We start from the raw sequence: 25,101 nt of genomic DNA on the forward strand, positions 1-25,101 counted from the left end.
CCAGGACTGGGTCCTTCCCTTCAAGGCAGCAGTTTCCCTTCTCATCCAGGGTGTGTTTAGAATTGTCATCCAGGAGCTAGAGCCTGGAACAAGGGCCTCTGAATTCTGATCTGTGCCCCATCCTTCTGTGGCTGAGCTGGTATACAAGATACAAGACAAAGTCCCTCCTACTATTCCCTTTCCTCTCCTCAGACAGAAGGAAGGGGTCTCTTTTGGAGCTGTGATCTGTGCACCCTGTGGCTAAGGAGAGGTTATGTCAGCACTCCCTTAGCCACCCCAGCTGGTGTCTTCATAGGTCACATGTCCCCCAAGTCCACTGTTTTTTGGACCAGTTCAGCACATGGACTCACCTGTGAGTTGTAGTCCTTATAGCTTGGACTGCCTTTTAAGTTTACTGAGCAACCTAGAATACTGTAGCTCTCCATGGAGAGGTTTGCATTAACTCAAGTTTCGACCTCTGGGATGGGTGATTCCCCTCTGGCTAGGGCTGGTTTGAGTTCTCCCTCCATGGGTGGGCATCAGGTGAGTTTGGTCTCCTTTTCTTTTCCAGCAAGGCAGCACTGAGTTCAATGCCCCGCAATTGCTGTGCTCTCCCTCCTCAGCACCCAGAGATGCCCTCCACACAACCTGGCCTCTACACCACCTGGCTGCTCTTGGGGGTTTTGGGAGGGGTGGTGTCAGTGATTCAAGGATGTTTTTTTCTGTGTCTTCAAGGCCTCTTTCAGGAGTACAGAGTTAAAACTAGGTACTGAGTGCTCACCTGGTTTTTGGTTCTTATGAAGGTGTTCTTTCTGTGTAGATAGTTGCTAAATTAGTGACCTTGTGAGGGCAGCAGGGACCATTAGTGGAGCCATCTATTCTGCCATTTTGTTGTGCCTCAAGATCTTGGCTTCTAAACACCATTCTCAACATAAGAAACCAAGGCTTTTTGGAGAAGCTGATTCCAGAGTTGAGCAAGGAAATATGTAAGATGAGCCTAGAACATCTTGTGATGTCAGAAGGCAGGAAAATATTTTGTAACAAATGGGCTTATCAAAGAAACAGAGGAGCCAACCTAAAGAAGTTACTAATGACCAAAGTTGGAATAATTTGAACAATAAAATAAATAGTATTTAACCGCTAGAACAAAATATACCTATTAATCTATACCAATATGAGACTGAAGCACTGCCAGCTGTCCAAAGAGGGAAACTTTTTAATCTATACCAATATAAAAATCAAATAAATGAGGGGAGAAGAAGCAGTTCTTCATTACAGTTGAATTCCAATTAATAAATGTCAATGGAAAGAGAAAATAGAGATTCATCATTGCAAATGCCTTAGTAATAGTAACTGCAGACAAGATTCACCAATGGATGCTAAAATGAGTGGGCAAAAGTTCCAGGAGAAATAGGATTTAGATAGCCTCCAAAGAAGATACTTATTAACTATAAACAGAAAGATAGCAACTTTATAGCAGAGAAACCTAGCAGATACCAACCAAAATGATCAAGGTAAACGTCAATAATAAAACATACATGCTCATGGATAGGGAAAATCAATATTGTAAAAATGGCCATATTGCCCAAGGTAATTTATAGATTCAATGCTATCCCCATTAAGCTACCACTGACTTTCTTCATAGAATTGGAAAAAACTACTTTAAAGTTCACATGGAACCAAAAAAGAGCCCACATTGCCAAGACAATCTTAAGCAAAAAGAACAAAGCTGGAGGCATCATGCTACTTGACTTCAAACTATACTACAAGGCTTCAACAACCAAAACAGCATGGTACTGTACCAAAACAGATATATAGACCAATGGAACAGAACAGAGTCCTCAGAAATAACACCACACATCTATGCCCATCTGATCTTTGACAAACCTGACAAAAACAAGAAATGGAAAAAGGATTCCCTATTTAATAAATGGTGCTGGGAAAACTGGCTAGCCATATGTAGAAAGCTGAAACTGGATCCCTTACTTACACCTATACAAAAATTAATTCAAGATGGATTAAAGACTTAAATGTAAGACCTAACACCATAAAAACCCTAGAAGAAAGCCTAGGCAATACCATTCAGGACATAGGCATGGGAAAAGTCTTCATGACTAAAACACCAAAAGCAATGGCAACAAAAGCCAAAATAGACAAACGGGATCTAATTAAGCTAAAGAGCTTCTGCACAGCAAAAGAAACTATCATCAGAGTGAACAGGCAACTTACAGAATGGGAGAAAATCTTTGCAATCTACCCATCTGACAAAGGGCTAATAGCCAGAATGCACAAAGAACTTAAACACATTTACAAGAAAAAAAACAACCCCATCAAAAAGGGGGCAAAGGATATGAACAGACACTTCTCAAAACAATACATTTATGCAGCCAACAAACATATGAAAAAATGCTCATCATCACTGGTCATCAGCCAAATGCAAATCAAAACCACAATGAGATACTATCTCACACCAATTAGAATGGCTAGCATTAAAAAGTCAGGAAACAACAGATGCTGGAGAGGACATGGAGAAATAGGAACACTTTTACACTGTTGGTGGGAGTGTGAATTAGTTCAACCATTGTGGAAGACAGTGTGGTGATTCCTCAAGGATCTAGAACTAGAAATACCATTTGACCCAGCAATCCCATTACTGGGTATATACCCAAGATTATAAATCATGCTACTATAAAGACACATTCACACATATGTTTCTTGCACCACTATTCACAATAGCAAAGATTTGGAGCCAACCCAAATGTCCATCAATGATAGACTGGATTAAGAAAATGTGGCACATATACACCATGGAATACTATGCAGCCATAAAAAAGGATGAGTTCATGTCCTTTGCAGGGACATGGATGAAGCTGTAAACCATCATTCTAAGCAAACTGTCACAAGGAGAGAAAACCAAACACCGCATGTTCTCACTCACAGGTGGGAGTTGAACAATGAAAACACATGGACACAGGGAGGGGAACATCACACCCTGGGGCCTGTCAGGGGGTGGGAGGCTGGGGGAGGGATAGCATTAGGAGAAATACCTAATGTAAATGATGAGTTGGTGGATGCAGCAAACCAACATGGCACATGTATACCTATGTAACAAACCTGCATGTTGTGCACATGTACCCTAGAACTTAAAAGTATTGGGAAAAAAAAAAAAAAAGGTCATGCTGCCTTTTGGTGGTACCCATAGGCTGGATGACAGGGTCAAGATGCCAGGCCAACAAGTCAATCATCAGAAAGAAACTTGGTGCCAGCCCGTCTCCTAAAAGCTGAGTATGTTGTACAGATTGCTGGTTCTCAATAGGATATTCTAATAAACATTGCTATTACTAAAAAAAAAAAAAAAAAATTTCAACATCATCAATACCTTAATATGATGCATAAGGAAAGACTTTTTTTTGCATATTATAGTAGTCTTGCCAAAGATACAAAGCCTTCTGTTATGAATTGAATGTTTTTGTCCCCCCTAAAATTCATATATTGAAGCATTAACCCACAGTATAGCTGTATTTGGTGATGGGGCCTCTATGAAAGTAATTAAGGTTATAGTTACTTGAGATCATAAAGGTGGGACCTTAATCCAATAGTATAATATTAGAGTCCTTATAAGAAAGGGCATCAGAGGGCTTATTTTCTAACTCCCCACGGCTCAATGCATGCACACAGAGGAAAGGCCATGTAAGGACACAGAAGGTAGGTATCTGCAAGCCAGGAAAAGAACCCTCACCAAAAACGGAATCAGCTGAACTCTTGATCCTAGCTTTCAGAACTGTGAGAAATAAATTTCTGTTGTTTAAACCATCCAATCTGTGTTATATTGTTATGGTAGCTTGAGCAAACTATTACACTTTCCAATCATGAGAAAAATGCTTTAACAAATAAACCCAAATTGAGGGACATTCTACAAAATGGCTGATTAATAATCTTCCAAGTGTCAGGTCATGAAAGATAAGGAAAAAATTGAAGAACTGTTGCAGACTGGAATGGCTAAGGAAGGTACAATATATGTACCCATGTTTCTCAAAAAACATGATCTCATTCTTTTTTGCAAACTATGCTTCTGACAAAGATCTAACATCCAGCGCCTATAAGGAACTTAAACAAATTTATAAGAAAAAAAAAACCATTAAAAAGTAGGCAAAGTACATGAACAGACACTTTTCAAAGTACAATATATGACTCTGGATAGGATGCCAGACAGAAAAAAAACACTTAGGAAAAAATGTGTGAAAATCAAATAAGGTCTATAGTTTGGTTAATAATATCACACCAAATGTTGATTTCCTTTTTTTCAAAAAACTTTTATTTTAGATTCAGGGGTACATGTACAGCTTTGTTATATTGTAAACTTGTGTCACGGGAGTTTGATGTACAGATTATTTTGTTACCCAGGTGCTAAGACTAGCATCTAATGGTTATTTTTTCTGTTTCTCTCCTTCCTCTCACCTCTCCTGGTAGGCCCCAGTATCTGTTGTTTCCTCTTTATTTCCATGTGATCTCATCATTTAGCTTCCACTTATAAGTGAGAACATGTGGTATTTGGTTTTCTGTTCCTGCCTTAGTTTGCTAAGGATAATGGCCTCTAGCTCCATCCATGTTTCTCAAAAAACATGATCTCATTCTTTTTTGCAAACTGTGCTTCTGACAAATATCTAATATCCAGCACCTATAAGGAACTTAAACAAATTTACAAGAAAAAAAAACATTAAAAAGTAGGCAAAGTACATGAACAGACACTTTTCAAAAGAAGACATACACACAGGCAACAAGCATATGAAAAAAAGCTCAATATCACTGAGCAGTAGAGAAATGCAAATCAAAACCACAATGAGATACCATCTTATATCAGTCAGAAAGACTATTATTCGAAAGTCAAAAAATAACAGATGCTGGTGAGATTGTGGAGAAAAGACAATGCTTATACACTGTTGGTGAAAGTGTAAAGTAGTTCAACCCTTGTGGAAAGCAGTATGGTGATTCCTCAAAGAGCTAAAACCAGAATTACCATTTGACCCAGCAATCCCATTACTGGGTATATACCCAAAGGAATAAAAATCATTCTATCATGAAGACATATGCATATGTATGTTCATCGTAGCACTATTCATAATAGCAAAGACATGGAAGCAATCTAAATGCCCATCAATGACAGACTGGAAAAAGAAAATGTGATATGTATACACCATGGAATACTATGCAGCCATAAACAATTGCCTGCTTTGATATTGGGTGTTTACATTAGGGAAAGTACAGTGAGGGATATAAGGAAACTCTGTATTACGTTTGCAATTTTTATGTAGGTATAAAATTCGATGAAAGTAAAAAGGTTTAAAACAAAGTCTTAAAAACATAAATCACAGCAAGTCACTCCCCTGTTCAGAACTCTCTAGCGATGTTTTATCTCACTCAAAGCAGATGGCAAATTCTACACAATGACCTAAAAGCCCTACATTAATTGTCCCCATCTGTCCTCTCTAACCTCATCTCCTACTAGTCCTCTATCACCACTGAACTTCAGTAAACTAGCTGCTTGCTGGTTGTGAAACATAGCAGGCATATTCCCAGGTCAGATCTTTGCATTGTTTATTTCCTTCGCACTCTCTGGAAAGTTCCTCTTCTAGATAGCTGCATGGCCTGCTCCCTGTCCCCACCACTTTGTTTAATGTTACACTCACTAGCTTCTTAGAATCTCATATTCTAACATTTTTTCCTACAGCGCTTATCATTGTTCATATTCTAAACAGTTTACTTAATTCTGTTATTGTTTCTTGATATACACTAGAGTTTAAGATACACAAGGCGAGAGACATTTGACTGTTTTGTTCGCTGATGAATTACCACTGAACATAAATGGAGAAGGAATATATCGTCACATGAAGGCTGCTTCACCTCCAATGTCTCATTCTAGTTTCAAGAGCAGGAAGAAGGAAGTAATAACGGAAGAAATATGTTAGGAAAGCAAAACCTCTTTTCATGTGTCATTGGATCACTGGCCAAAACTGTGTTACATAGCCACCTCTAATTTCAGTGAAGGCTAGGAACATTACTATTCAACAAACAAAATTTAGTTTTTGTTGGTAAAAAAGCAAGGAGGCAAATTCCTGGCTGGCTGCTGATAATATCACTATATCTCGACCCTTGTAACAAAAGAGTTAGGTTATAAAGACAAAGAATGAATACAAATCTATTCAGACCCACCCTGCCAAAACTAGTGTTACTTAAAAGCCAAAAACTGCCAGGAATTTTTACTTTTGTTTTAATAATACTGAGAGAAAACAGCACTTTGTTACAGAGTTCAGAGGGAAAAAATGTAGATCAAGGATTTTCTACACATGCAAGTCTTGAATGATGTATAAGATGAAGGAAAAGATATTTTTAAGTATTCAAGAGCTCAGAAAATATACTCATCTTTTCTTCTTAAATAAAATTTCTTAAATATTTACTATAACAGCTGCTTATTATGTATTCTTAAGAAAACTATTTCTACCTCTGATGGTTTTGTTTTGTCAGCCTGGCTAGGGTGAACTACGTTTCCCAGAATTCACTTTTATGTATATTTCTGGTTAGGGTGGACTGCAAGAGACATTACCGTGGAAAACTTGGAAGGCAAAAGTGAAGCAGCAGCCATTTTGTAGCTGACCCGTATTGTCTCTGATCTACTGATTCATCTCATTGGCATAAAGCAGTGGCCACATCTGAAACTGCCCCATCATCCCCTGGATCTTTCTTCAGCTTCTCTTACTCCTTGGCCAGGTAATTGTGTTTAGCTCTGTAACAAATAGTTCTGGCTACTGGAGGACACCCATACCGTTAATGTCAGAGACACTAAGAACCAACATAGGTTTCAATAGGTCCTCGTGAGCTTCAGGTTGTTCCTCTGTGTTCCAGCGTGTTCTTGCTCGCTCACACTACATTTATTTATTTTTATTCCTGACTTCTTATATTATGAACTCTAAGTTCTAGGATCAGGAGGAAAGACAATAGCTCCTCACAAGGAGGCAAGAAGTTCAGATCCCTGGAGCAAATTACTTTACACACACATACAGACTCACACACATACTCCACATTTTAGTGATTCTGCTTCTCTGATTGAAACATAACTATACACTATCCTGAATTTACAAAGAAATTATCCCATAATTTCTTCTAAGAGTTTTTAGAATTTTCCCTTTCAAACAAAGACTGGTCTTTAATTCACCTCATATTGATTTTATGTGTATAGTGTGAATGAAGAGTCCAGTTGCATTTCTTTCCTTATGGATAACCATTGTCCCAACATTCTTAATTGAAAAGTCTACCTTTTCTCAACTGATCTGTAATACCAACTTTATTATATAGCAAGTGTCCATATATGTCTGGGTTTATTTTCCAGTCTTTCTCTTAGGTTCCATTGGTATATCTATTTCTCAGTGGACACTTTCATCTTAATTACAATAGCTTTAACATAAATCTTGGCAGATACCCTATTTATTCTTTCTCCGCAAGAGTATCTTGACATTCTTGATCCTTTGTACTTTTATACAAATTTTGGAATTATCTTGTCAAATTCCATAATGCCATCTGTTGGCTATGTATTGGGGTTGAATGGAAACAATAGATTAATGTGGAGGTAATTGACATGTATACAATGTTGAGAGATGCAATCTCTAAGCATGGTACATTTCTTCATTTATTTGAGTCTTTTGTAATATCTTTCTAAGTTTTACTTTAAACGCTAATATTTTCTTTAAAAGGTCTTGTACAGCTTTTTGAAGATTTATTTTTAGTTTCTTAATCTTTTGATATATTAAAAACAATAATTAAAATATTTTTAGTGTGAAATGTAATATACAACTCTAAAAGTGCTTAGTATAACTATAATGTATGTATTAATGTGTGATTTTTCATTCAATATTCTAAAGATTCATCCATCAGTTTCTTTCCATTGCCATGTGATATATTATTGTATGAATATACCACAATTTCCATTTTATTGTTGATAGACATTAGGGCTTTTTATCTTCTATTCCCTTGGTCTAACTATCATTGTGCCAATATTTTGTCATCATGATTACCCTAGCCTCATTATGTCTTTATATTTGATAGATCAAGTATTTTACCTTATACTTCACCAAGGATACATTGGATACATTGGCTATTTCCAGTTCTTTGAATTTCCATATAAATTTTAGAATTATTGTCTTACACATACACAATAATGTGCTTTTGATTATGATGACATTTAAAACTATAAATCAATTTTGGGGGAAATGACATTTTTACCAATCTTTTCCATCCATCATATTTACCTATTTATTTTGGTCTATCTTAATTTCTCTCAGAAAAAATTTGTGGTTTTCTCCATAGAATTCTTACACATTGGCTATTAGATTTATTCTATTTGCTTGATTAAAATATTTTTATAATATTTAGCTTCAATTTCATTTTCTACCTGATTATTGTTAGCATATCAAAATATAATTTATATTTGTATATTGACTATGTATCTAACAATCTTGCTAAACTCTCTTATTCTAGATAATTCATCTCATTAGATTAATTGGATAAATCAATTCTAACAGACTGGTTTATCTGCAGATGCTTTTTGGATTTTCTACATATACAATTACATATTATATGTAACGAATGATGGTTTTCTTTAACCCTTTCTCATCCTTTTATCTTGGTTTTTTTTTTTTTTTTTTTTTTGCCTTATTCTCTTGCTCTAGAATCTCTAGTATGATACTAAATTATTATTTCCTTCTCAATATCAGACAGAAATTTTCAACATTTCCCCATGAATAATGATGTTTGTTGTATTTTTTTTTTTTTTTTTTTTTTGTAAATACTGTCTTTTACTGTGTATTGGTCCGGGTTTCTACAGAAAAACAGAACCAATAAAGTGTGTATGTGTATGTGTGTGTGGAGAGAGAGAGGGAGAGAGAGAGAGATTTTAAGAAATTGGCTTATGTGATCGTGGAGGCTGGCATGTCCAAGATCTGCAGAGTAGGCTGACAGGTTGGAGACTGAGCTGAGGAAAGAGTTGCAATTTGAGTCCAAAGGCAGTCTGATGGCAGAATTCCCTCTTTGGGGAAGGTCAGTTTGTTTGTTTGTTTGTTTGTTTGTTTGTTTGTTTGTTTTTCTTAAGGCTTTCAACTGATTGGATGAAGCTCACCCACATTATAGTGGGAAATCTGCTTTTCCCAAAATTACTGAGTTAAATGTTAATCCCATTTATAAAAACCTTCATGTAAACATCAAGAATGATGTTTAACCAAATATCTGGGTACTGTGACCTAGCCAAGTTGACACATAAAATTAATCATCATTGTAGATTTTTAAAGTTTCCTTACACTGCTAGTTCATTAAAAGGTGTTTGTTTTAATAATTAGTGAATGTTAAAATTATATGAAATTATATGAAATGCTTTCTGGATATCTGTTGAGATGATGATATGTTTTTCTCTTTTATTTGATTAATATGATGAATTACATTAGTTTTCTAATGCATTCCTAAAATAAAGTTAACTTGATCATAATCTTTTATCCATTATTCTAGGATAAATGCTGCTAATATTTAGTTTATAATTTTTGCGTCTATGTTCATGAGTGAGAATGGCTATAATTTTTCTTTCTCATAATGTTCTTTTTAAGTTTTGATATTAAGCTGATGTGGTTAGGCTTTGTATCCCCACCCAAATCTCATTTTGAATTGCAGTCCCCATAATCCCCATAATTGTCAGATGTCAAAGGAGAGACCAGGTGGGGGTAATTGAATCATGGGGGCGGTTTCCCCCATGTTGTTCTCATGATAGTGAGTTCTCACGAGATCTGATGGTTTTATAAGGGGCTCTATCCCCTTCACTTGGCACTTCTTCATGTCACCTTGTGAAGAAGGCACCTTGCTTCCTTTTTGCCCTCTGCCATGATTGTAAATTTCCTGAGGCCTTCCTGTCATGTGAAGTTGTGAGTCAATTAAACTTCTTTCCTTTATAAATTACCCAGTCTCAGGCAGTTCTTTATAGCAGTATGAAAATAGACTAATACATAAGCCTGGGGAGTATTCTCTTTTTTTAGTCTGGAGTTTTTTGAGTAACATTACAATAATTTCTTTTTTAATATTTTGTAGGACTCACCAGTGAAGCCATTTGGGACTAGATTTTCTTTATGATAATATTTTTGATTATTGATCCAATTTTGTAAATGGCTGTTGGACTAGTCATGTTTTCTGCTTGAAATATTTTTGGTAAATTATATTCCTAAGAATTTTTCCAGTTCAACCAACTTTTAATGTTTTGTCATAAAGTTATTCACAATACTTTTATTTCTGTTTAATGTCTCTAGAATCTCTAGTGATATCTCCTTTTCATTCTTTGTATTTGTAATGTGACTTTTCCTTTTTATCTACAACAATCTTACCAGAAGTTTTCATTTTTGCTAGATTTTTGAAAGAACCTGTTTCTAGTTTTACTGAGCCTATCTACTACATGTTGTTACATATCTTTAATTCCTGCAAGAATTTTATTGTTTATTTTGTTCTACTTCTTTCAGATTATTTTTGCCATTCTGTTTTTACTTTAATATTCACTCTTTAATATTCACTCTTTTTTCTCTTCTAATATATGAATTTAGAAAACAAATGTCACTCTGGCACTTGTTTAACTGCATCTCCTATGTTTGATCTGTTCTGAAAAATTTTTAGTCACTATCTCTCAATGGTATTTTCTCAGAGTTTTAGTTTAAACATTTTCTATTTGCCATTGTTTATTTCTTTAACTCATGGCTACTTAGGAGTGTATTTTTTATTTTTCAAATATATAAAGATTTTCTGATTCTTTTTATTGATTTCTACCAAAGTTGCATCATGATAAAAAATTTTCATATGCTTTTTATCTTCTGATTTTTTTGAGACTTGATTTATGACCCTTGCACATGATAAAATTTGGTAAATGTTCATTTATGTGGTAGACTAATAATGCCCCTTCCCCAAAGATGTTGACGTCCAAATACCTGGAACCTATAAATATTTTTTCTTACACTGTAAAAGAAACTTTGTTGGAATGGTAAGTTAGAGTTTTGTTGTTGTTTTTGAGATGGAATCTTGATGTGTCTCGCAGGCTGGAGTACAGTGGCGCGATCTCGGCTCACTGAAACTTCCGCCTCCCGGTTTGAAGAGATTCTCCTGCCTCAGTCTCCACAGTAGCTGGGACTACAGCCGTGCACCACCACACCCGGCTAATTCGTATATTTTTAGTAGAGATGGAGTTTCACCATGTTAGCCACGCTGGTCTGGTATTCCTGACCTCAGACAATCCGCCTGCCTCGGCCTCCCAAAGTGCTGGTATTACAGGTGTGAGCCACCCTGCCTGGCCAAGTTAGAATTCTTGAGGTGCGGAAGTTAGCCTGGATTATCCAGGTGGGTTCAATGTAATCACAAGAGGAAGAGAAGGAGAGGTTTGACTATGGAGGAGATGAGGCAATGTTACAACGGAAGCAGAGTCTGGAGTGGCCAGGACCCAAGGAATGCCATAGCCTCTAGAAGCTGAAAGAGGCAAAGAACAGATTCTCCCTAAATGCATGCAGAAGGAACAGAAATGCTGAGACTTTGACTTTAACCTCTTAAAACTCATCTTGGGCATCTGATATCCAGAACTATGAGAGAACAAATCTGTGTTGTTTTAAGCCACTAAATTTGTGGTAATTTGTTACAGTAGCAATAGAAAACAACTACAATGTGTGTTTACTTGAAAACAATTTGTATTATTCACATTGGATGGATAACTTTATAACTTTATATATGGGTTTGTTAGGACAATTTTATGAATCATGTTTCCTAAATCTTCTCAATCTTTACCAATATTTTTTTCATCTACTTATTCTATTTACCTGTTTTTGTTTTGTGCTGCTATAACAGAGTATCTGAAACTAGGTAATTTCTAAAAACAGAAATTTATTTCCCAACAGTTCTGGAGGCTGGGAAGTCCATGATCAAAGCCTCAACATGTGGTGAGGGACTTCTTGCTGCATCATAACATTGCAGAAGGCGCAGGATATGAGAGAGGGAAGAAGGCTGAACTCATCCTTTATAAGGAACCCACTCCCACAATAATGATTTCATTTTCCCAATAAGGGCATTAATCAATTCATGAGGGCAGAACCCTCAAATCCTAGTCATCTCGTAAAGGTACTGCCTCTCTACTATACACCATAGAATACTATGCAGCCATAAAAAAAGAACAAGATCATATCTTTTGCCAGAACATGGATAGAGCCGGAGGCTTATCCTTTTCCTTAGCAAACTAACACAGGAACGCAAAACCAAATACCACATGTTCTCACTTACAAGTGGGAGCTAAATGATGACAACTCATAAACATAACGAAAGGAACAACAGACACTGGGGTCTACATGAGGTTGTAGGGTGGGAGGAGGGAGAGGAGCAGAAAAGATAACTATTGAGTACTGGGCTTAATACCTGGATGATGACATAATCTGTACAACAAACCCTCATAATACAAGTTTATATACCAAACCTTCACATATACCCCTGAACCTGAAATAAAAGCTTCTTTAAAAAAAAGTACCACCTCTCATCACTGTTGTCTTGAGTCTTAAGTTTCCAACACATGAACTTTAGGAGGCACGTCTAAACCATAGCACTATCACTGAAAAAAAGACATATCTCACTGTAATTATCTACTTGTCTATTTCTCTCTATGGCTCTGTCAGTCATTGCCTTTATACATTTTGAGTCTATGCAATTTGGCATATAAAAATTTTTAATTGCTATTATTTTGGTGACTTGAAGTGGTCCTTCACTTACAATAATGTTGTTTCCCTTAAACTATTATTTTGCCTGATTTTAATAAAGCTTTTTTGTTATATTAGTTACATTTTGTTTTTATTCAATTTTATGACTTTTTTAAAAGGTGGACCTTTAATTGTTTTACATTTGGTGTTTCCATTGAAATATTTGGATTCACATTTGCCATTTTATTTTTTATTGTTTGTTAGTCCCAACAGAAAAGTCCTTTCTTGATATTTTTTGACTGAATGTGTATTCCTTTTTAATCATTTCATTTTTTAATCTCTATTAGTTTAGAAGTTATTCATGCTATTTCTGTACTTTCACTGGTAACCCAAGCATTGAAAACATGAACACTTAATTACCAAATTCTTTTTATTATTATTATTATTTTTTTATTATACTTTAAGTTCTAGGGTACATGTGCATAACGTGCAGGTTTGTTACATATGTATACTTGTGCCATGTTGGTGTGCTACACCCATCAACTCGTCAGCACCCATCAATTCATCATTTATATCCTGTATAACTCCCCAATGCAATCGCTCCCCCCTCCCCCCTCCCCATGATAGGCCCCAGTGTGTGATGTTCCCCTTCCCGAGTCCAAGTGAGCTCATTGTTCAGTTCCCACCTATGAGTGAGAACATGCGGTGTTTGGTTTTCTCTTCTTGCGACAGTTTGCTGAGAATGATGGTTTCCAGCTGCATCCATGTCCCTACAAAGGATACAAACTCATCCTTTTTTATGGCTGCATAGTATTCCATGGTGTATATGTGCCACATTTTCTTAATCCAGTCTGTCACAGATGGACATTTGGGTTGATTCCAAGTCTTTGCTATTGTGAATAGTGCTGCAATAAACATACATGTGCATGTGTCTTTGTAGTAGAATAATTTATAATCCTTTGGGTGTATACCCAGTAGTGGGATGGCTGGGTCATATGGTACATCTAGTTCTAGATCCTTGAGGAATTGCCATACTGTTTTCCATAATGGTTGAACTAGTTTACAATCCCACCAACAGTGTAAAAGTGTTCCTATTTCTCCACATCCTCTCCAACACCTGTTGTTTCCTGATTTTTTAATGATTGCCGTTCTAACTGGTGTGAGATGGTATCTCATTGTGGTTTTGATTTGCATTTCTCTGATGGCCAGTGATGATGAGCATTTTTTCATGTGTCTGTTGGCTGTATGAATGTCTTCTTTTGAGAAATGTCTGTTCATATCCTTTGCCCACTTTTTGATGGGGTTGTTTGTTTTTTTCTTGTATATTTGTTTGAGTTCTTTGTAGATTCTGGATATTAGCCCTTTGTCAGATGAGTAGATTGCAAAATTTTTCTCCCATTCTGTAGGTTGCCTGTTCACTCTGATGGTAGTTTCTTTTGCTGTGCAGAAGCTCTTTAGTTTAATTAGATCCCATTTGTCAATTTTGGCTTTTGTTGCCGTTGCTTTTGGTGTTTTAGACATGAAGTCCTTGCCCATGCCTATGTCCTGAATGGTACTACCTAGATTTTCTTCTAGGGTTTTTATGGTATTAGGTCTAACATTTAAGTCTCTAATCCATCTTGAATTAATCTTCGTATAAGGAGTAAGGAAAGGATCCAGTTTCAGCTTTCTACTTATAGCTAGCCAATTTTCCCAGCACCATTTATTAAACAGGGAATCCTTTCCCCATTTCTTGTTTTTGTCAGGTTTGTCAAAGATCAGATGGCTGTAGATGTGTGGTATTATTTCTGAGGACTCTGTTCTGTTCCATTGGTCTATATCTCTGTTTTGGTACCAATACCATGCTGTTTTTACCAAATTCTTAACTTAATTAAAACCTTTACTCACCTACCAGATGACACAAAGCTTTTAGAACACTTTAACTTCATATACACACCTCATAATTCAAATGTTGTCTGGGAATTTGAGTAGAACTTTTAAGTATATTTTAAATTTCATAAACATTATTCTGGTTTTAGAAAGTCATGTTCATTTATACTTGCCCACTTTTTTCCCTCTCTTCATTTATTCTTGTATCTTAGATATTTTCCCTAGAACCACTTTCCATTTGCCTAAAGTATAACTTTTAGAATTTCTTCTAACTAGATTTTGCTGGTCATAAATTCTCCCATTTGTCTCAAATTGTGTTTGTTTCACTTCAACTTTTTAAATTAATAAACTTTATTAATTAGAGCACTTTTAGGTTCACAGCAAAATGGAGTGGAAAGTACAAATTTTCTATATATGCCTTTTCCCCACCCAATGTACAGCTTCTTCCACCATCAACATCCCCCATCATAGTGGTGTATTTGTTACAATCAATGAACTTGCACTAACATATCATTATCACCCCAAAGTCCAGAGTTTAAGGTTCACTCTTGGTGTTGTAGGTTCTATGGGTTTTAACAAATGTTATAATGAAATGTATCTACCATTGTAGTATTATAAGGAATAATTTCACTGCCATAAAAAATCCTCTGTGCTCTGCCTATTTATTTCTCTCTCCCCACTAACCCCTGGTAACTACTGGTCCTTTTATTGTCACCATTGTTTTGCTTTTTCCAGAATGTCTTATAGCTGGAATCATACATTAGCTAGACTTTCAGATTGGCTCCTTTCACTTAGTAATATGCATTTAGGGTTTCTTCATGTCTTTTTGTAGCTTGGTAGTTATTTTTTTAGCATTGAATAATATTCTATTGTCTGGATGTACCACAGTTTGTCCATTCATCTACTGAAGTATGTCTTAGTTGCTCTCAAGTTCTGGCAATTATTAATAAAGTTGTTATAAGCATCCATATGCAGGTTTCTATATGAATATACGTCTTCAATTCTTTTGGGTAAACACCAAAGAGAGCATGATTGCTGGATCATGTGGTAAGAGCATGCTCAGTTTTGCAAGACTATATTCCAAAGTGGGTGTACTTTTTCATTACCACCAGCCACTAGTGAATGAGAGACTTCAGGTTGTTTCACATCCTTCAAGCATTTGGTGGTGTCTGCATTTTCGATTTTGGCCATTCTAATGGATATGTGTTCTATCTCATTGTCTTAGTTAGCAGTTTCCTAATGATATATGATGTTGAACATCTTTTTATATGCTTATTTGTCATCTATATATCTTCTTTGATGAGACGCCTGTTCAGATCATTTGCCTATTTTTTAATTAGGTGGCTCATTTTCTTATTGTTCAGTTTTAAGTGTTCTTTGTATATTTTGGATAACAGCCCTATGTCAGATGTGCCTGCAAATATTTTCTCCTAGTCTGTGGCTTGTCTTCTAATTCTCTTTTTATTATTTTCATTTTGAAAGACATTTTCGTTAAGCATAGAATTCTAGTTTGACAGTTATTTTTCTTTAGCTTTGAAGTTATCATACTACTGATTTTAGCCTCCAGAGAAGTTTAGCCAATTTACCACTTTTTGGAAGATCATCTTTTTCTGTTTGGATGTTGTATTAGTTAGGGTTCCCTAGAGGGGTAGAACTAATAGGATAGATAGATATAAAGGGGAGTTTAATAAGTATTAATTACACAATCACAAGGTCCCACAATAGGCTGTCTGCAAGCTTGAGGAGCAAGAGAGTCAGTCCAAACTTTGAAACTGAAGAACTTGAAGTCTGATGTTTGAGGGCAGGAAGCATCCAGCACGGGAGAAAGATGCAGGCTGGAAGACTAGGCCATTCATACCTTTTCATGTTTTTCTGCCGACTTTATATTCACTGGCAGCTGATTAGACTGCACTCACCAGATTAAGGGTGGGTCTGCCTTCCCCAGTCCACTGACTGGAATGTTAAGTTCCTATGGCAACACCCTCACAGACACGTACCCAGGAACAATACTTTGTATCCTTCAATCCATTCAAGTTCACCCTCAGTATTAACCATCACAGATGTTTTAAAGATTTTTCTCATTGACTTTGGTTTTCTAGTTTCACTATGTCGTGCCATTTACTTGTCAGGTACTTGTAGGTACCACTTATAAGAAACCACCTCAAAATAAATGTATAGCCAGAGATTTCTTGGCTAACCTAAGCTATGTCTAACTCAGGTGTAAACTGGAGGGCCAGGCCATGGCCCCCACTTCTTATGTACAATTTTGTATTCCCTAATTATTATGCTCTGTTTCCTGGCAGAGAAACTCTTTCCAACTGGGTTGAGGGAGTGGTTTTTCTTCTGGCTGGCTCTTAATCTGGGTGTGTAGTTTTTTAGTGTCCAGTGTAATGTAGGGAGAAGATCTCCTGTAAGACTCCTTGCCTGGGAAAGTTCTTCCTCTGACTTCTGTGCCGTGAAGACTCTGAACCAAAGCCCAAATGTATGAGGTCTCCAAATGCTCAATACATTTTTGGGTGCTGATATTTTGCCTGTCTTTCTCATAAAATTGGCCTTGGAGTTTTCTCACTGTCTCTTCAACTTGTCTGTTCTTCTAAGCTGAGTTTGCAAATATTTTATCCCTCATTTCTATTATTTCAGTGAGGCAGTATATCCAAATAACCTCATCACAATTATCAGAAAACTAAATCTCCTGAGTTTTTTAATTTCATTTTATAATTCTTTGTCATTTATACATAACATTGAATTAATCTTTGGATTCAATATTTATCAACTATGAAACATTTTAAAATATTGTGTCTATTAGTAATAATGGATTGACTATAAACTATAAAATCACTATCATCTATGAGTAATAACAATATTATTTCTCCCTTTCCATTCTTATTTTTTGTTCCTGTCTTACTACACTGTCCTGATCTTCAGGACAATGCTGAGTATTAGTGACAGCACACAATCTTATCTTGACACCAGTCTCAAAGGGAATTGTTCAGCGCTTCATCGTTAAACAAGGTGTTTGTTGCAGAGTTTAGGATTTCTTTTGGTTTTGTTTGTGTGTGTATTTATGTTTGTGTAGTGGAGGGAAGGTGGGTGTTTTTAGGTACTTTTTATAAATTTAAGAAAGCCCATTTAAACAATAATTTTGTTAAAAGGTTTTATTATATTTTAAATTTCATTCAATGCATTTTGATATATTAAGATAATCATACATATTTAATCTATCAACAAATTAAATCATATTTAATGATTTTTAAAACTAATATATTTAATTTCTGAGACAAAATTAATTGAGCATAAAACACCATTTATATGTTGCTGGACAAATTTTGTTAGTATTTTGTTTAGGATTTGTATGTTTTGAATAAGATCGTGCTATAATTTTCTTCTCTCACATTGTTCTTTGCAAGTTATAGACCTCAAACTAATTCCAGTCCCTTACCTATATTACCCCTGAGCTGATCTAATTTTTTCCATAGCACATACAACTTTATAACATACTATAGAGTTTAACTGTTTACTTCAGCTTTTTTTTATGTTCACCTCTCTCCAAAAATAAAAAGAAATACATATATAAGCTCCTTAAGGCCAGGGATTTTTGTTATGTGCATTGATATATGTCAAGCACCCAAATTCCTGGCATGTCATAAACTTTGAGTAAATATTTTAAATAAATGAGTTGAAGACAGAGATTGTGGTACAAATTACCCTATGCCCCTAATTGTGGTCAATTTCTGCAAATGTTTCATGTGCACTTGAATATTCAAATACGCACATAATTTGTTACATAAATTTTACTTACACAATTGTGGGAGCTGGTTAAACAATCTCTGAAAAGACATTGTCTTCCTGTCTGATGTTAGAGCTGAAAGTCTGCAGGGTAAGCAATTGGGAAGGAAAGATGGATGTAAATTGGGAGAGAGTAGGAACAGGTGGGAACCAACTAATGTAAGCTGGAATCTGTGAGGATACACGAGCCCCTGTCAGTTCTCACTGCTCCAATAATGGATAATGTAGGTGTCCTGCAGGAGGAACTTTGTCCTGATGCTAAACATAATCCTAGCTCAGGAGTAGGAGAACCTGAAGGAGGATCCAGGAGAAGGGGAAACAGTTGCAGGACTGGCTGCTGCCCACACCCACAAGGTGAGCCAGCAAATATGGTGACTCTGCCCTGAACTGGCTAGTGTAAAACAACATGACTGCAGTTTCACTGTCATCCTCCAAATCGCATATGAAAATATGTCTGTGGCACACCCTAAGCAGGAAACATAATTTAGTTTAGATAAGTTGGACAAAGTCACAGCAGGAGTTTAAAAATTTGAAGTTTTATTTTTTCCTTATGAGTTGACAGTGTTCTCATTATAAAGTGACCCTCTTTATTTCTATAAATGCTGTCTGCCTTGAGGTCTATCTAATACAGCTTCACTGGTTTTTGTTTGGTTAGTGCCTGTAAGACATATTTTTCCAACTATTCACTTTCAATTTCAGTATCTTTATATTTTAGAGCTATCTCATAAACAGCATATACTGGAATTTATTTTTTAAACAGACAGTTTGGGGCAAGTTTTGTCTTTCTTATTTGTACATTTAGAATATTTACATTACTTATAATGACTAAGATGTTAGTGTTGACTCTTCTTATTTTTATTGCTTTCTATTTTCCAATCTTTTCAATATTTCATTTTTGGTATCATTTTATATTACTTTGACTGAATTAGGTTTTACTTTTTATCGTTTTTGAGTTTTATATGTTGTTTCTCTCCATTTACTGATTAGTTCATATAACCACACATATTTAATGTTAGTTGATGTAATGTTATTTGACCCTACAAGTCTAAAATGAATCAATATATTTGTCTTCTTTCCAACAATGACATTACATTTAAGCACTTTAACTTCATTTGCCACCTTTCCTGTGTCTACAATACTCTTGACTTTGCAAGACATTATTATCTTGCAAATATATCTTGTTTATAAAGTCAAAATATATTTAGATTATGTATATATTTATCATTTTACTAGGCTCTTCATTTTTTTCTGGTTTCAGACTTTTCATCTTGGATCACTTTCTGCCTGAAGTACATATTTTAGAATTTCTTTTAGTGAGTAAAGGAAATTCCTTTACCTGCTCTTGATAAACACATTCAGTTTTTGTTTGTTGAAGGTCTACATTTCACATACATGCTAAAAGATATTTTCCACTACGTATAAAATGTTACACTGACATTTATTTTCTCCTACCACATCAAAGATAGGCAACAGTCATCAAAGATGTGCTGTTGTCAATCAGACATCTACTATTAGCTGTTGAGAAGACAGTTGACAATCTGTTGCTTTTTAAAAGTTAATTTGTCTTTTTATTTTCATAGCTTATATTATTTTTTAAATTTTTTACCCTTGTGTGACATAATATCTAAAAAACGAGTAAGACATAAATAACATTTGAACAAGTAGTGATAAAAGAAACACTGGCCTTGTGTACAACACCCAGATCAAGAATGAAACATTACTGGCATCCCAAGAGTTTCCTGCATATTCCTTCACAATTACCACTTGTTCTCCTCCTCCATGGATAGTCACTGCTCTGACTTTATGATAATGACTTTCTTCCTTCACTTTTGCTGTTGGTGAAGATATCGCTAAATAATATGGTTTTGTACATTTTTGAACATAATTAATAAATTTATTTTTATAGCCTTTTTATAGTTTAATATTTTATTTGTAGGATTCATCTATGTTGTTAGAAATATTTGTAGCTTATTTTTTACTATGTACTATAATTCCTATGTGGCTGTACCATAATTTATTTGCCCATTCTAAGTTTATGATAATGTAGATTATTTCTAGTCACAGGTAGTTAAAAATAATGCTGCTACTGACATTCTTATACTTTCTTTTGGTGCACATAAACATGCATTTATGTTGAGTATATACTTAGGAATGGAATTGTTGGGTCATATCTTCAATTCTACTATATAATGACATACTGTTGTGAAACATTGTTGTACCATGAAACATTTCCACCAGCAGTTAATCAGGTTTTCTGAGGCTCCATATCCTTGGTAAGATCTGTATTATTTATATATCTGATCTTTTAATTATTTTCTAATCTGATCAGTATTTCTTTTCTTTTCTTTTCTTTTTTTTTTTTTTTTTTTTTTTTTTTTTTGAGACAGATTCTGTAATCCCAGCATTTTGGGAGGCTGAGGCAAGTGGATCACCTGAGGTCAGGAGTTTTAGATCAGCCTGGCCAACATGGTGAAACCCCATCTCTACTAAAAATACAAAAATTAGCCAAGTGTGGTGGCTCATGCCTGTAATCCCAACTACTTGGGAGGCTGAAGCATGAGAATCGTTTGAACCCAGTAGGTGGAGGTTGCAGTGAGCCAGGATCGTGCCACTGTACTCCAGTCTGGGCGATAGAGCCAGACCCGGTCATTCATAAATAAATAAATAAATAAATACATACATACATACATACATACATACATACATACATAAAAGAAATGCTATTGATTTTTGTACATTGGTTTTGCATCCTAAAACTTTACTTGTTTACCAATTCTAGGAGCCTTTGGGCAGAGACTGTGAATTTTTCTAGGTAAGAATTACACTGTCTATGAAGAGAGATAGTTTGACTTGCTCTTTTCCAGTTGGTTGTCTTTTATTTCTTTCTCTTGCCTGATTGCTCTGGAGGGAATTCCAGTACTATGTTGAATAGGAGTGGTGAGAATGGGCATCCTTGTCTTGTGCTGGTTCTCAAGGGGAATGCTTCCAGTTTTTGCCCATTAGTATGATATTGGCTGTGGGTTTGTCATAGATAGCTCTAATATTTTAAGGTATATTCCCTCATTGCCTAGTTTTTTGAGGGCTTTTAATATGAAGGGGTGTTAATTTTTATCAAAAGCCTTTTCTGCATTTCTTGAGATGATCATGTGGTTTTTGTAGTTCTGTTTATGTTGACGAATCACATTTATTGATTCATACATGTTGAACCAAACCCTTTATCCTAGGGATAAAGCCCACTTGATTGTTTGGTAGATTACCTTTTTGATTTGCTGCTGGATTCAGTTTGCTCGTATTTTGTTGAGGATTTTGTGTTTGTGTTCATCAGGTATATTGGCCTTAACTTTTCTTTTTTATTTTTGTCTTTGCCATGTTTTAGTATGAGAATGATGCTGGCCTTGTAGAATGAGTTAGGAAAAAGTCCCTCCTCCTCAATATTTTTGAATAATTTTAGTAGAATTGGTATCACCTCTTCTTTATACATCTGGAAGAATTAGCTGTGAATCTATCTGGTCCAGGGCTTTTTCTAGTTGATAGGGATTTTTTAAAAAATAGCTCATTCAATTCTGAAACTCATTAATTGATCTCTTCAGGATTTCAGTTTCTTCATACTTCAGTCTTGGGAGGCTGCATGTTTCTAAGAATTCATCCATTTCTTTTAGGTTTTCCAGTTTGTGTGTATAGAAGTGTTCATAATAGTCTCCAGAGTTTTTGTTTTTTGTTTTTTTTTTCCTGTGGGGTTGAGGGTACTGTAACCTATGTCATTTCTAATTGTATTTTTCTGTATCTTCTTTTTCTCATTTATTAATCTATAGTGAGCTATTGTTCTTGTTTATTCTTTTGATGGACCAACTCTTGCCTTCATTCATGTTTTGTGTGGATTTTCACATCTCAGTTTCATTTACCTCAGCTCTGATTTTGGTTATTGCTTTCCTTTTGCTAGTTTTGGGGTTGATTTGCTCTTATTTTTCAGTTTCTCTAGGTGTGATCTTAGGTTGTTAATTTGAGACCTTTCTAGCTTCTTGATGCAGGCATTTAGCACTATAAACTTTCCTCTTAACACTGCTTTGGCTGTGTCCCAGAGATTCTGGTATGTTGTATTTTTGTTTTTTGTTTTTTGTTTTTTTTGAGATGGAGTCTTGCTCTGTCGCCCAGGCTGGAGTGCAGTGGCTGGATCTCAGCTCACTGCAAGCTCCGCCTCCCAGGTTCACGCCATTCTCCTGCCTCAGCCTCCCGAGTAGCCGGGACTACAGGTGCCCGCCACCACGCCCGGCTAATTTTTTGTATTTTTAGTAGAGACGGGGTTTCACCGTGTTAGTCAGGATGGCCTCGATCTCCTGACCTCGTGATCCGCCCGTCTCGGCCTCCCAAAGTGCTGGGATTACAGGCTTGAGCCACCGCGCCCGGCCGAACTTTTTCAATTTTTGCCTTAATTTGATTCTTTACCCCAAAAGTCATTCAGGAGCAGGTTGTTTAATTTTCATGTAATTATGTGGTTTTGAGAGATCTTCTTGGTATTTATTTCTATTTTTATTAAACTGTGGTCTTTGAGAGTGTGGTTGGTATGATTTTCAGGTGTTTTTGTTTTGTTTTGTTTTTCTGAGACAGAGTCTCACTCTGTTGCCCAGGCTGGAGTGCAGTGGCAAGATCTTGGCTCACTCCAACCTCTGCCTCCTGGGTTCAAGCGATTCTCCTGCCTCAGCCTCCCAAGTAGCTGGGATTACAAGCATGTGCCACCATGCCCAGCTAATTGTTTTGTATTTTTGGTAGAGACGGGGTTTCACCATGTTGGCCAGCCTGGTCTCGAACTCCTGAACTCAGGTGATCCACCCACCTCAGCCTCCCAAAGTGCTGGGATTATAGGCATGAGCCACTGTGTCTGCCCCAGGGATTTTTTTTTTTTTTTTTTTTGAAAATTGCTTTAAGGCAATTGCGTGGTTGATCTCATAATATGTGCCATGTGTAGATGGGAAGAATGAATGTTCTGTTTTCAGGTGGAGTGTTCTGTTGATGTCTGTTAGGTCTGTTTTTTTCAAGTGTCAAGTTTAGATTCTAGATATCTCTGTTAGTTTTCTGCCTTGATGATCTGTGAAACTGTCAGTGGAGTGCTGAAGTCTCCTACTAATATTATGTAGTTATCTAAGTCTCTTGGTAGGTCTCTAAGAATGGGCTTTATGAATCTAGATGCTCCAATGTTGGGTGCATGTATATTTAGGATAGTTAAGTCTTCTTGTTTAATTGAACCCTTTTTCATTATATAATGTCCTTTTTGATTGTTGTTGGTTTAAAGTCTGTTTTGTCTGATATAAGAATAGCTACCCCAGCTGGGTGCGGTGACTCATACCTGTAATCTCAGCATTTTGGGAGGCAGAGCTGGGCGGATCACCTGAGGTCAGGAGTTCAAGACCAGACTGATCAACATGGAGAAACCCCATCTCTACTAAAAATACAAAAATTAGCCAGGCGTGGTGGTGCCTGCCTGTAATCCCAGCTACTCGGGAGGCTGAGGCAGGAGAATCACTTGAACCTAGGAGGGAGAGGTTGCGGTGAGCTGAGATCACGCCATTGCACTCCAAGCTGGGCAGCAAGAGCTAAACTCCATCTCAAAAAACAAAACAAAACAAAAACAAACAACAACAACAAAAAAAGCTACTCCTGCTCCTATATGTGTCATTGCATGTGAGACGAATCTCTTGAGGACAGTATAGAGTTGGGTCTTGCTTCTTTATTCAACTTGCCATTCTGTGTCTTTTAAGCGGTGTTTAGCTTATTTACATTGAAAGTTAATGTTAATATGTGAGAATTTCATTCTATCATGTTGTTGGCTGGTTGTTATGTAGACTGGTTGTATAGTTCCTTTATAATGGCAGTAAACTCTATGTACTTAAGTGTGTTTTTGTGGTGACAGGTATTAGGCTTTCAATTTTATGTTTAGCCCTCCTTAAGGACCTCTTGTAAGGCAGGTCTGGTGGCAATGAATTTTCTTAGCATTTGCTTGCCTGAAATGGATTTTATTTCTCATTTGCTTATGAAACTTAGTTTGACTAGATATGAAGTTCTTGGTTGGATTTGTGTTTTCTTTAATGATGATGAATATAGGCCCCCAACTTTTTCTGTCCTGTAAAGTTTCTACTAAGAGGTCCACTGTTAGCCCTTGTACATGACCTGCCCCTTCTCTCTAGCTGCCTTTAAGATTTTTTCTTTCACATTGGCTTTAGAGAATCTGATGACTTTGTGGCTTGGGGATAGTCATCTTGCATAGTATCTTACAGGGGTGGTCTGAATTTCCTGAACTTGTGTGTTGACCTCTCTAGAGATGTTGGGAAAATTTTCATGGATGATATCCTTAAACATGTTTCCAAAGTTGCTTGCTGTCTCTCAATCTCTTTCAAGAATCCAATGAGTTTTGTCTCTTTTACATAATTCCATATTTCTTAGAGGTTTTGTTCATTTTCTTAAAATTATTATTTTTTTATTTTTATCTGCCTGTGTTGATTCAAAAGAATGGTCTTTGAGTTCAGAGATTCTTTGAGTTCTGAGATTCTTACCTTAGCTTGGTTTATTCTGATATTAATGCTGCCCATTACATTATGAAGTTCCTGTGCTAATTCATTTTGGAAGTTCAGTTTCGTTCTCTCTTAAAATGAATATGTCATCTCTCAACTCTTGAACCATTTTACTGTTTTCTATGGATTGGGTTTCAACCTTCTGTATCTAAATGAGCTTCCTT

This window comes from Piliocolobus tephrosceles, chromosome 1 (assembly GCF_002776525.5).
Source record: "Piliocolobus tephrosceles isolate RC106 chromosome 1, ASM277652v3, whole genome shotgun sequence".
In the NCBI taxonomy this organism is placed as follows: domain Eukaryota; kingdom Metazoa; phylum Chordata; class Mammalia; order Primates; family Cercopithecidae; genus Piliocolobus; species Piliocolobus tephrosceles.